Below are 14,434 nucleotides of genomic sequence, written 5' to 3' on the forward strand. Positions count from 1 at the left end.
TCGAACTCACTGATTCGATTAATGGGGAAGAGGGCAAATCATACAATCCTCATCACATGCTTTAGAATAAATTCATTTTTTCAAAATTTTTGAGAACGTTCCTCAAGACCCCCAAAATGTGACTTTTGACAAATGCTTACCACACCTTTGGATGCGGCTTAATAAGTAGTATCTCAATTCGCAGACTCTTCAGAAAGTGCCTTTTGCGCCCTTTTGTAGATGCGAAAAATTTTAATCTTTGTCACGAGCAAATTTCTCTCATAATTCCTGCACGGACTGGATTAAGGGAGGAAACGTAGGACGAGAGAATTTGGCGGGAACCGGGGGACGATCATGCGTAGGCGGTGGGCAGGCGGTGGAAGGTGGGTGGCATAACCCTCCCGGCGCTGTGCGGTGTCAGTAGTTCTCGTCAAGGATATCCTGCCGGGCGTGCCGAAACATTTTCTGTTGAAGCAGGTGAGTGGTTGTCGTCTCCGTAGCCTCGACTTTCCGTGCTTCCAAAGACAGCAGTATGTACAAAAATGAATTATTCAGAACATATGCTTTTCGTCGTTTCTAAGCGAAAATCATTTGTAGTGACAGGTTTCGATGTTTTTTTTTTGTTAATTCATTTATTGTTTTATTTCGTTATCTTTGAAGTAATCACGAATGAGCAGAAATAAATCATCCAGAATAAGAAAATTGTTCAGGATAACGAAGTGAAAAAATAAAGAAAATCAACAAGACTAGACACCTTCTAGTGTAAGGTTCTTTCGTAGATGCCGTGTCTACAAAATAAATAAAGAGAAAACAGTCTGAACAGAACAAAGAATAGAAAATAAAAGGAATAAGTTACAATTTGGAGCTTAGAAAAATCTAATTATATAAAATAAACATACATACCCAACTGCCACAGTACCCTATCCCCCTGCAGCCGTTCAGGGAGTTGAACCACCCCCCCCCCCCAATTTCATTTAAAACCCCCTATCGCCATCCTTTTACTACTATTCGTATCCACCCAAGAATCACCGAACCAAGTAGTTTTTTTCGGCAACCTTTCTATCGTCATGCTGTTCACATCACTATACCAGACCAGCTGTTTGGTCATGACGTCAAAGTCGATTTTATTTTTGACTTCCATAGTCTGACGCTCTTCGTCATCATGCGGGACCGATCTTTTCTAGAAATTGACGTATTTCTGCCAAACGGAACTATGTTCATTATGACGTGAGCCCTGTTATGCATATATTTTTTATGGGTTTCAGAGCTCATGCCGTAATGCCCATAGTTCCGTTTGGCAGAAATACGTCCAAATATCCACCGAGTCCCTCCAGAATGCCGTCTCCGTTGCTTGGAATGCATCTAATGTCCGTTTTTCAGCTGCCAAACCTCACATCCGTAACTGAAAATACGTGTCATTACAGCTCATAAAAGAAACACACTAACCGTACTAACGTGATACTTAAAAGGATTGCGAGGGAATTAAAAAAAGAAGGAATAGAAATCCATTTCCTGTTTCTGTAATTTTGTTATATTATTGGACAAATCTCAGTTTTTCATAAAATGACGAATAATTTCTGTAGTAATTATTACTTCATTGATCAACAGTTAGACTTAAGAAAATTAATATATTGAATACGAATAGACGAGGAAAGGGAAATCTACAAAAATGGGGGGGGGGGAAGTGGTCGTACATTTTAACGGTTAGTTTAACGGTACATCAACGGTTAGACTTAAGAAAATTAATAAATTGAATACAACAAGATGAGGAAAGGGAAAACTACAACAACTGGGGGATGTGGTCGTACATTTTAAGGAACTTTAAGTAGGTAAGACGGCTTGAATTGTCAATCTAATTTCAGTTGGCACCACACAAAAAATTAATACAAGTTTAAATAATAGTTTTATTAAGATCAATATTTAATTAACTTTAATTAACTTAGAGGCTTTGATTAACTACTTTAATAACTATACCTATTTCATAATGATTAACCGTATTATTGAGAATCTATACAAACTTTTCGAGCTAAGTACTTTGTTTTCTTTTGGAATCGATAAAGTTCATCTTAACCCTAGCGGCAATGACTATTCGAATGCACTTTTCAAAAACTAGTAAAACAATAGTAAGAATTTACGGAGAGAGAAGCCGTTTCTAGTGGTATTTTTCAAAGCTTCCGCATGGGAAATTCACGTCAAAAATGTTTCTATAATTTTTTTAAACAAAACATATTTTAACTCTTTTTTATTAAAATTTTATCACCTGCTTATTTTGATTGAAAATTACTCAAAAGAGGCTCCTGCTCCGCAAATGTAGTCAGTTGTTTGAGACATTTTTTAATAATCTTATCTTATTAGATAGCGACTTAATAACAAGGGATTTATCGATTACATGATACGCAATACGAGTACGCAGCGAATAAGCTTCTTCCTCTGCGTAAGCAACGGTAGCCAACCAACGGGGTTTCACTTCCCTTGACCAGTGGCGTGGCGTGCTTTGCGATATATCGATTGTTATGCCATTTAAACCTATGGAAAAGGATCGATAAACAGGGTGTTCGCTGCGAACACCTTAATAATCGATTCTTTGCCATAGGTTTAAATGGCATAATAATTGATGTATCGCAATTCACGCTACGCCACTGCCCTTGACTATAGCATATTTAACGATAGCTTCGAAAAATGCCCGGCTTGGAATAGATGGAAGTTATGTTTTATCTCGGAAAATTTGTTTTTATGGTCAAACGTACCTATATCACTTATTTATTTATGTTTTTTCTCCTTTTATTTTGCGTGGAAGAGGTAGTAATTAATGTTCGTTTGTTCAGGCGAAAGTCCATTCATGAGGTTTAAAAATGTTCCTACTGTGCTATAATTAGGGATCGAAAAGTTTTATTTTTCGGTCAAGAGGCTATCTTGGTGAACCGAAAATCTTACGCAAAAAATATTTCCCGTTCACCAAAAATTTTTGGCTGATTTTTTTCTCCTTAAAATAAATAAATTGAAACCAAGGAGACCTCTCCGACCAGTGGCGTGGTGTGCTTTGCGATACATCAATTGATCGGTCATTTAAACCTATAGATAAGGATCGATAAACAGAGTGCTCGCAGCGAACACCTTAATAATCGATTCTTCAGCATGGGTTTAATTGGCATAACAATCAACATATCGCAATTCACGCCACGCCACTGTCTCCGACATAGGGAACAGAACGCGTAATTCTTTTCCTTCGCAAGATCTGGAAAGAAAGAACGAAGATGCTTTGCCCAAGACGAGGTCTCTTACAGTGGCGAGGCGTGACCAATGGACTATCGATATTTCCCCATTTGAAGCCGTGTTAAATAATCGACTATTTACCAGGAGGTGTTTGTTCCGAACACCCTGTTTATCGATCTTTTTCCATAGGTTTAAATGGCAGATTGTTCCGAACCCCCTGCCTATCGATCCTTTTCCATAGGTTTAAATGGCAGATTGTTCTGAACACCCTATTCATCGATCCTTTTCGATGGGTTTAAATGGCAGATCAATGTATATATCGCAAAGTACGCCACGCCACTCTGCCGTGCCAAGGAAGAACGCCGTATGAACATCCGAGAGTTGCCAAATTTCCTTCGATAAAATTTTCATTTTTGAGGAAAGTTATGAATATTTTTCGTTGAAATTTTCAGGTGCTTAAGGTGAAATTCCGAGCAAAATTGTCTGAAATTCGGAAGAGAAATATTCATAAGTTTACCAGGAAATTCGTGTTTTAACAATCGAAATTTGGCAACGCCTGAAGGTTCATACGGTGTTTTTCCTTCGCACGGCAGCACCGGGCTCTTAATTAAAGAGGGGGGGAAGCGGAACCTCGCCGGGTGGAAAGAGAAACTTTTTTGAATTATCGTAGGTCGTTGGGCTCCCCTCGAATTCGGGGGAGGCGGCTATTCATTTCAGAAATTTGACCCTTGACCGGACTTTGCGCCCCTTCTGGCGGGGTCAGTTTCCGCTCCCGAGCTCCACCCTTTTTGACGGATGCTTCCACTGTTGCCAAATTGAACGCCCGAGTTGTCTCACGGAAAAACTCGAGTTAGACTAAGAGAGAAACCGAACACGGACTTCAGCCTGGAAAGGCACGGCGCAGAGAGCAATGATGACGAGGACTTGAGATAAAAAGGAGAAACCCTCCTTCGGCGCTGCGGTGGCGGTCGGCATGTAAGACATATTAGCGCCTACAAGACCGCATGAATACTTCACGCATTGCGTCAAAGACAGCGCGGTCGCTGCGGTTAGCAGTGGGCGGCGTGAAACGAATAGCGCCTACAAGACTGCATGAATACTTCACGCATTGCGTAAAAGACAGCGCGGTCGCTGCGGTTAGCAGTGGGCGGCGTGAAACGCATATCGCCTACAAGACTGCATGAATACTTTACGCATTGCGTAAAAGACAGCGCGGTCGCTGCGGTTAGCAGTGGGCGGCGTGAAACGCATATCGCCTACAAGACTGCATGAATACTTCACGCATTGCGTCAAAGACAGCGCGTTCGCTGCGGTTAGCAGTGGGCGGCGTGAAACGCATAGCGCCTGCAAGACTGTATGAATACTTCACGCATTGCGTCTTACACAGTGCGTGCACGCCGTGCAGCAGTGGGCGGCGTGAAACGCATAGCGCCTACAAGACTGCATGAATACTTCACGCATTGCGTCTTACACAGTGCGCGCACGCCGTGCAGCAGCGGTCGGCGTGAAACGCATAGCGCACACAAGACTGTAAGAATACTTCACGCATTGCGCCAAACACAGTGCAGTCAGCGTGGCGCGGCGGCGGAAGTTAAAATTATTAAACTATACATTTATGTTTGTTCTTACATAATTTTTTCGTTCATTTCATACAAATGGAAGACCTTGTCCGCACAGAGATAGGCTTACGGAACTTAACTTTCGCGCCAAGTTCCGTGAACTTTTGCCAGTAGTGTTGACAGGGCTTTCGCAAAAAATGTGCCCAACACGAGTAAACGAGTCTCGTGCACCCCTCCCCCTCCAGCACGTTCACTTGATGGTTTTTATTGATGTTTCAAAATGAATGAGTGGAGGGGCGACAAAATACAGGCGGCCCGTGGCGGCAAGTAAGTAAATCCGGCCCTGAGCCAAACTTGCGGAATTTTTAACAATAGAGGTACATTACAGTAAGTTAATACACACTGATTATTATTCGTCTAAAAAACTTCTACAGCTCCTGGTGACAACCAAAATTTCACGGGTAAGAAAAGCATTTCCATGACTGATAGGTTTTCACAATTCACAGAAGGCAGGCTTATGAAGAGAATTGGAGCAGCATTAAATGTAATCATTTACATCATTATCATTAAAAATACACTCCGAAGAAATTTCGCTGTAATTGCAATTATTATGGAAATTCGTTTTGGATAAGTTCCTGTTATAATTTGAAAACTTTAAATTGGTTGAAAATGCATCAAGCGATTGAGTTTCAGTCTTTTGTGGCGTTCCAGGAACGTCTCCAAGAAATTAATGAAATATTCCACCATTTGCTTGACTTTTCTCTACCGTTTTGCCATCGACAACTTGTGGAAAGTCACTGACTTTTACCCCCCCCCCCCTCCTCCTCCGATGCTCTGTATCCGATGACGTTCTGACTGACCTAGGGGGTTTCACCTGCCCTACATATTGTCTAAAAACCCATGTAAAGGCAGACCACTCTCAACATCCCGATCTCCCCGCGAAATCTGCCATGCTGAGGAAGAACTCCGCGCCGCGCCGTATGTACTAGCCTTCCGCCGTTGCCAAATTCCGTCTGATAGAATTCGAATTTACGAGGAAAACTTGGAATCCTTTCTTCCAATCGCCGAGAAAGTCTTCTTTCTAGTCTTTGCAAGATCTATAAATTGCAAGAAAAGTATTGCTGATGTAGCAACCATTATAATTTTTACAATGCGCTGTCACGTAGAGGGGAAAAAAGGAGGAGTTCGCATTTTGGGCATCTTAGACTTTTTTTGATGACGTAGGTCGGTACGGCGACTTGTATCATCGATTTTCTTGGATATGGTGTAGTTCATGGAAAAAATTCATTCTACACAATGTGTTCGAAATTATATCATGACTTGATTTAAGCGAAAAAATCGGACGTCATGGTCCGTTTTCATACTTCGAATTCCAGATTTTGCTGACAAATTTGTACCCATTCACGTCACAGGGTACGCACAATCCTTAAGATGCAAACACCTCCTTTTTTTTCTCTATGGCGCTGTCGGCCATATTGATTAATCTTTCAAATGCGTAGGTTGGCAGTGGCACTTTCCTGGTGATTTTCATTTTACACATTCTCGCCCTTTTGGGCCCTACAAGAGCTACACATAAATCGAGCTGTCCATATTCTACTATAAAGGTACTCTACTTATATCTACCAATAATACGCAAAAAGCGTCATTCTAATTATGAAAAATATTATTACGGCCTCAAAAATAATTATTTTATCGGGGGAAATTTAGCAACTTGCGGAAAATCATGTGGTGTTTTTCCTTGGCAGGAATGACCTGCGGCCACGGGTGGGATTCCCACTTTATTTTCCGGAGTAATGACTTCCAAGCAGTGCGAAAAATCCGTTCTTAGCTCGTCGCTCCTCGGGCGTACCTAGATTTTCACATGAGCCTCAGAAAGCATAAAGTTACACGGGGCGCAGGGGTCACGTAAAAATCGAGATACGCTCTTACGTCAGAGGCGCGACGGCTCGGAGAATCAAAGATGCGCTCAGGGACCGCACTAACAATACGCTAAAACCGCGGCCCTGTTTCGGCGAACCCAGTGGAGATACGTGTTTTTTTATCAGCAAGGAACAAATCCCTAGACCCTTCGCAACTAACCTCGGTTAGTCTCGAGTAGCGCTTTTAAAACGACGTAACAGCTTGCGGTTTCAATTAAAGCTACGCGGTTCTTTGGAAATGAGGCCTTAAACCGGTGAGCCACCCACACAACACACTATCTCTTCCCTCTCAACCTACATCGTTGCACGGCACCTGTTGCTCTTCTGCACTCTAATAGACCCGCATCCACCCCCTCCCTTTTCCTTCCACCCCCTACCACCCCTTTTTGCTTCACCGTCCCTGCTCCGCGAGTTTCCTTCTGTTATCACCCTTTTCACTGAGTTAGCAAAAGGAAGATGTGCGAACGGCTCTCAGAATGTTGTTCACTATGTGGTCAGTGGTCAGAAAACGAGATCAATTTTTTTTTTGGGGGGGGGGGGGGTTGATAGCAGTTGATGGATTTCAAATTTTATTATTTTGAGGAACAGTGGCGAGGCGTGAATGATCGTTTTCGATGTTTCCCCATTTGATGCTGTGGTAAAGAGTCGATTATTGAAGTTTATCAACCCTTTTGCGTAGGTTTAAATGACAGATCAATTGGACTGCATTTTGCAATTTGGAACTATAAATTCTGGCTCCTCTGGGAATTTATTTATGTGCGTAGGGAAACTAATGGGACATGCGTTGTTTTTGAACCGGGCTAGAATTTATAGTTCTAAATTGCAAAATGTAGTCCAATTGATGTATCGCAAAGTACGCCATGCCAGTTGAAAAAATTTTATCTTCGAAAAAAATTATCGATGAGCCATAACATGGGCGTAGCTTTTGAGGGGCCTGAACGGGCCTAGCCTCTCATGCCCATTTCGAAAACTGAAATAGTATGTATTATCTGGACTCCCCTGGAACATCTGAAAGATAGAAAAGAATCTTAGAGAAAATTTAGAGATTAGGATAATTCCTTTTATCAGTGCATACCCTGGTTTTTCATTCATTTTCTTTTGGTTTTGGGTCAAATTTTTTGTAGCCAATTCTAGAAACACGTTAATATCTTCGGCGGGCGTTATTTCCAGTAGTTTTTGTTACGCGAATCGAGTTTTACGTGAAATTTTGATGAGGAATCATGAATTAAAACGCTTAAAATCGTGCCTTGCATAGAAGTACATTAACGTTCACACAAACATCTGCTGCTGCAACGGACGATACGAAAGATACAACAATTTGAGCATTACGGATGTGCGTGAAGTGTTTCGGAAGTATGAAGGCGTTTCGTGGTTCCGTTTGGACTCCGAACTTGTTACCGTTAGGATGTTGATCTAAAACTGAAATTGTATACTTTCAGCTTGGAGATTTTATGAAATAATCTCGATTGGTTTATAACATTGAACAGTTTCTCCCTTATTAACTTGCGGGTTATCAATTAAGCGGCAGATTCCTCAAGTAATGTTCAAATACCGCCAAATGTGTTAAGTTTGTTAAGTTTGAAGATCTTTCTTTTCATACTTTAATAAGAAGTAACCCTAATAATAGGGTGTTCTATTTAAGTTTTTAAATAGTATCATGAATTTTTATTAGTAAAAGGTTTAAATATTTAAAACTTTCACTTATTCGGTTTTTATGATCAAGGACTCCCGACGATTTATAAACTTGGGCTTTAGAAGAGAGAAATAAAAAAAAAATGTCGACCTGTCTTAACTTTTGCAATTTTTAAATTAATACGATTTCTGGTCCGGGTTTTGGTTCACCTCATCGAAAAAGAATGACCATTTGTGGACAGCTTGCCTCTCCTATAGGTTCGATGGAAATCGATTATTTTATACACATTTAAAAGGGTCAGGTCTAGTGTTCTGTCGTGCCAAGGAAGAACGCCGTATGAACATTCAAAAGTTGCCAAATTTCCCTTGATTAAACATGCATTTTTGACGACATTCATGCTCCTTTTTCTTTGAAATGTTCAGATATTTTAGATTAAATTGCGTTCAAATTTGTCTGAAATTTTTGGAAGAAAATATTCACAATTTTCCTATAGTAAATTCGGTTTTTATCGAAGGAAACTTGGCAACGTCTTAAGGCTCATACGGCGTTCTTCCTTAGCACGGCAGTGTTGTAAACTACGGAGAATCGCGAGTAATGCCACGCTTCCTTTCATTTTTCGCGGTTAGGGAGGACTCTGTGCCACTCAAATCACCTCAACCAACCCCCCCGTCCCGCTTTGCCGTTTCTCGAGTGAAAATCTTCGTTTCTCATCCCGCCCTTCGGCATTGGCGGAGGATTCTCTGCAGAAATGGTGACACTGCTCTGGTCAAATATTCGGCAGGTGCTTTTTCGTTTATTACTATCCGTCCCCCTTCGTGCTGTCACACACCCCGCGAAAACATTCAAGCGTTGCGCGTTGCCTTCCCTCCGTTTCGAAGGCGCTTCCGAGTATGACGTGACCCACTTAGGTTAAGACGTCGCGCCTTTGACGCAAGGGCGTATCTCAATTTCCAAGTGAGCCCTGTTTTATATTAAAATCTATGCCTTCTGGGGCTCATGTGGAAATCAAGAGACCCCCTTACGACAGGAGAGGGCTGAGGAATAGGCCTGGTGCACAAAAGAAATACTTACAGCCAACTGGGACTCTCTTTGTGGGTAACATCGCATAGATATTACGTGTTGAGCAAATCGGAAATGTCTAAAATCCACTCTTTAACGCATAAATTGTGTATTCCGTTTTTTGTTGCTGTATTTACTGCGTCAACAAGCAATTTCTAATAGTTGCCAGCAATCAGGTTTGCCCAGAGACAGCCGGAGACGTCAGGAAACCAGACCTACTTGAACAAGCAATATTACAAACTGTTGCATATCTTTTTTACGTATGCTCTCGACAGATTTTGTACCATAAAAAATGAGGAGAAAACCACAGGCGGGGCGTGAATGATCGATTATCTATGTATTCACATTTGAAGCTATAGTAAAGAATCGATTATTAAGGTGTTCGTTGCGGACACCCTGTTCATCGATATTTTTCCATAGGTTTAAATGGGAGAGTCAGGTTTTCTAACGTCTCTCTTCAGAGGTACCTGATTGTCCTTGACTGGAGTAACTGCCCGCGGCTGCGGTGAATTTGAAAAAATGTTCTGTCTTTTCCTTTGTTTCCTCTTCTCTATTTTGGCGCGTATACGTAGTATACCGCCTTTGCGATCGTTTCGAACCCTGCTCGATACAATAACCGAGTCCCTTAGTTCCTTACCGAAAAGTGACTACCGCGAACTTCTGAGATTTTCCAAAGCGTGTAAAAAGTTTATTTATCCGTCAATAATTATGATTTAAAGTTGTTTCTCATTCTGGGGCTCGCTAGTTTATGTGCAGTGAATACCAAGAGTCTACGTTACTTGGTTTTTTTAAAAAAAGCCTAAGAGTACGACGCGCTGATTTAAAATATGCATATATAAGCGGAAGCAAGCGAACTGATTCGAGGATGGCTGACCAGTTCGGCACTCCTTGAATGAGAATTTCACTCACTCCGTTTTGTTCAAAACGTTGCTTTGACATATCTCCACACCACTGTTATCCTTTTCAAAAGTTGGTACTCCTTGCTCTGATAGCCGGGGCCAGCAGGATAGTGGTAAGTGCAATCTGTGATGAGCCTCGAGACTCTTTAGACCATTTGCTAAACCTGGCTCATACAGGAGTCCACTCAGCCCTCTCGTCCCCACGCTCCTGATCACTGCGTCGGCGTCACGAAGAACAATAGGCCTTGGGCCGCCTTGGGTCCCAACGCGGCCGATACCCGTACCCCAATTACTCACGCTTCATTAAACATTTCACCGTCACGCTAGGATTCGTCCAATTTTAAAAAAAAATTGTTTCGCGTGTATTTAGCAATTTTTTCCTTACTCTCCGTTAAAACACAAATAAAAAGAGACCTCATTCATAAAAATCGGCCGAATAGAAGAGAAGTTACAGTAATCGAAATCCGAAGAAATCAACGAAACCTCGACTTCTCGATACGAAAAATAAAATGAAGGGGAAAAAAAGAAAGTATAAATTACAATTAAATATAATTGACCTCAGAATATGACAAGCAATTCATTTATATACCTAACGCTGAAAAAACTGGGAGAAATTACAAAAAATTTGCCTCTTGCAAGGGGCTTCTTTGTAAGAATTTTGACCTGAAGACAACGGTCGAATAACAGCAGTACTCCATACAATACACGGTGTGCCTGAACGAGTTAAACATTTTTCATACGTCCAAATCGAAAAATCTTTATATTTTTAACTACAATGTTTCTTGAATCGTTTAAGCCAAAAAAAAAAAAATTCCGTCGAGATTCTGGAACGCAAAGGCGCTTTAAAAGTATTCTGGGGCTATAATAGCTAAATCACCGGTAGTAAATCCGTTATATTATTAAAAAGAAATTGACTCCATAGTTTAATTCCTTAGTTTCTTGAATACGATTATTTTAAGCACTTAAACATTTATACCACCAATTTTAGACATGGGGTGATTTCCTGAGAGCCGATAATATCACGAATTTCTCATAGAACCCTTCAACAGTGGCTTGCTTTTTTGGCAGCCGATTCGGCCATCGAACCGGAGGTTTAAATGGAAGCTGATAATAACCCAAAGCTCTGAGAAAAATTTTGAGATGAGTATAAGAACGGTTTGTTGTAAGTAACGAGGAGAGGCGGGCAAAGCGGCTAAAATCCGATCTAATTTTTACAGTTTTTCTGTTGAATTAATGTTGCCGCGGGCTTCTGACTGTCCACACATAGATTCTGTTCAGCATATCGATACATAAGTATTTACACATACGTAGAATCTAATTTTCACGTCGGGGAGTCGACATATTTTGATTTTTTCGATTTTATACGGAAAATTGATGGTTTTTCGGGATTGAAATTATTATTGTTTCATGAAAAATAAATGCACCCAAAATGACTATAGCATATTGATTTTTACACATTTGCACTCACGAAAATTGGTTGGTAAATTCAACGAGTGGGTGCATCGACCTGGTATATCAAGTTTCTGCAATTTTTTACGGCAAATCAGTAGATTTTCGGGATGTAGATTGCTTACTTTCAATTCATGAATGAATAAAGCAACGACATGGTTGAACTTCTTTGCATGGAAAGACGTTTAAAATAACAAAATCAAGACGTCTTTAATGCAATTGCATTTATATCGAGTCAATTTCTTTTCAATAATATAACGGGATTTTTACTACCGGTGATTTGGGTATTTTAGCCCCAGAATACCTTTAAATCGACTTTATCTTCTAGGAGTTCGACAGAATTTTTCCTTTCTTCGCTTAAATTATTCCGTAGCACTTTTCTTCAAGAATCTGATAAGATTTTGCTTGAGGCAGATCAAAAAACTTAAATTCGATCGAATAGCTTTCTACATTCACAATACACAGTCTCGTCAAGGTGCGTCTTTGACCTCGCAGTGTTGGATCGTGAATTCTCTTGTTGTGCTGTTTGCCTGTTTTGAAATCTCTGTAAATGAAAACTAAAGGGGTTGATATGTGCGAGTTAATGACGCGCCTTATCAACACATTGTGTTGGAGTTCACTGCTTGTCTTCTTTCTCCTTTCCTATTTTATTACTCTTCTCATTCTTTTCTTCTTCTTCCCCTCCTCCTCTTCTTTTTCTTCTTTCTCTTCTCCGTTTTCATCTCCTGAATCAGAAATCTCTAATTATTACTCTTCTTCTTTGTATATTTTCTCATCTTTCTTTCCCACTCTTTTTCTTTTCCTTTGTTTCCTCTTCTCTTTTTCACTCCTTTCTTTTTCTTTTTTCCCCTCTTTTCTTTAATTAATCTTCTTATTTTATTTTTCCTCCTTTTCTTTCTCGCTCTTCTTGTTTTCCCTTGTTGCCTCTCCTATTTTTCACCCCTTCTCTTTTTCTTTTTTCCCTCTTCTCTTTTATTACTCTTCTTATTTCAATTTTTCCTCCTTTTTTCTTACTCTCCCTCTTCTTTTTCTTCTTCTGCTTCTGCTTCTTCTTCTTCGTGTTTTTCTCCTGATTCATAAATCTCTTATTATTACTCTTCTGATTTTTATTTTCTCTCCTATTTTCTTCCTCACTCTTTTTCTTTTCCTTTGTTCCCTCTTCTCTTTTTCACTCCTTCTTTTTTTCTTTTTTCCCCTCTTCTCTTTTATTACTCTTCTTATTTTAATTTTTCCTTCTTATCTTTCTCACTCTTCTTCTTCTTCCTCCTCCTTCTTCTTCGTTTTTGTCTCCTGATTAAGATTTCCAAAACAGGGGTTTCAAAGACCAGCCTGTTAGAATGGGGTTGAGAAGCCACCCCGAAGATTCGGTCTTAATCCAGAATCACTCCGTATTCGATCAAAACAAATTTGGCGGCGCTTCTAATACTCGCGCGTCGTATAATTCGTCGCTTACCTGACATAAGGGCGTAACTGCACTCTGGAATGAACCCTGTCTTCCATACATTTCAATGCTTTTTCGGGCTCATCTCAATGTGTAGTTACGCCCTTATGTCAGCCAAGCGACGAATTTGAGGGGTCTCCGTGCCCGCCCGGGAAAAAATCGGGATTCCCGACGCAAAGTCGAGTCGGAGACCCCGGAGTAGGCGCGGCATTCTGATGGAAGGTGATAAATATTAATCTCTCCCCCGCCTCTTCACCCCCCGCCACCCGCACCGCGACGCCCCCTTCGAGCTTTCGGGTAGGCATCCCGCCTCGAGTTCGAGTTTGTCACAGGGTCCATTGTTGCCGGACGGTGCTGAAATATCAGCATTCTCCCCACTTAAACACATGTAAATCATTCATAGTGCTGCCGTGCTAAGGAAGAACGCCGTATGAGCCATGAAAATTATGAATTTTTTTTTATAATGGTTACATAAAAATGTTCACTTCTTTCACTTTCGTATGCATGCGTTATATGAAAAAAATTCACTTTCGTTCATAATCTTTATCTTTCCCTCCTATGGTTCTGCTACCGCGAGTTCATAACAGTTCGCGAGATTGTTAGTTCACTTTCATTTTGGTTAGATCTCTCTCCGGGCAAACCTGACTGCCGGCCACGAAGAAAAACTGCCAGTTGGCTGTATCTCTTGCGTGCAGCGGATCCTCCATCGGACAATCTGGCAACCTTGCAAGAGTCGGATTTGGAAGCCGAGCTGCCTAGTTAAGGCTCAACATCGTATGAGCGTACGGAAATTGCCAAATTTTAGCCGCCAAAAATTTATATTCCATGAAAGTTATGTTCATTCCCCTTTGAATTTTTTTAAAGCTCTAGGTTAAATTGCCGATAATAATCTTTGAAAAATTTCCGGGGAAATATACGTCAATTTTTAAGAAAATTCTATTAGTATCAGCAGAAATTTGGCAACCCTGTAATGTTCATACTGCTTTTCTCCTTAGGTGGCACAGCGCGCGTTCACCTATTTAAATTTGCGCCTAACTCTCGCAGAGCTCATTTGTAGTGTTATCAAGGACGAGTAGGAGCTAGGGGAAGGGGAGGGGGATGGAGAGGGAGAAATGGTGGTGGGTATCACGATTGTCTTTCGTTTTGTCAATGTTGCCTAGTTGAATGGTTCGATTGAGGCATTTTACAGCAAAGGGCGTATAGCGGCTGACGCCCTTTTTGCAAAAACATGCATTTTGGGTCCTCATAACATTATCACCCGAAGAGAGAGAGTTTGCATGACC

The 14,434-nt window shown here is 40.9% G+C and overlaps 1 protein-coding gene across 2 annotated transcripts in view; it reads left to right on the forward strand.

Moving 5' to 3' along the window:
- The first annotated feature begins 224 nt into the window (after positions 1-224).
- The window catches only part of LOC109033396 (alpha-1A adrenergic receptor), a 232,187-nt gene continuing 217,977 nt past the window's right edge, over positions 225-14,434 (forward strand). The window contains exon 1 of one of the 2 annotated variants that reach the window (XM_072305496.1): positions 225-456. The gene's annotated coding sequence lies outside the window, so the exon portion shown is untranslated. The remainder of the gene's footprint in view (positions 457-14,434) is intronic. The other variant, XM_072305495.1, reaches the window with a different exon arrangement.

This window comes from Bemisia tabaci, chromosome 10 (genome assembly GCF_918797505.1).
Source record: "Bemisia tabaci chromosome 10, PGI_BMITA_v3".
In the NCBI taxonomy this organism is placed as follows: domain Eukaryota; kingdom Metazoa; phylum Arthropoda; class Insecta; order Hemiptera; family Aleyrodidae; genus Bemisia; species Bemisia tabaci.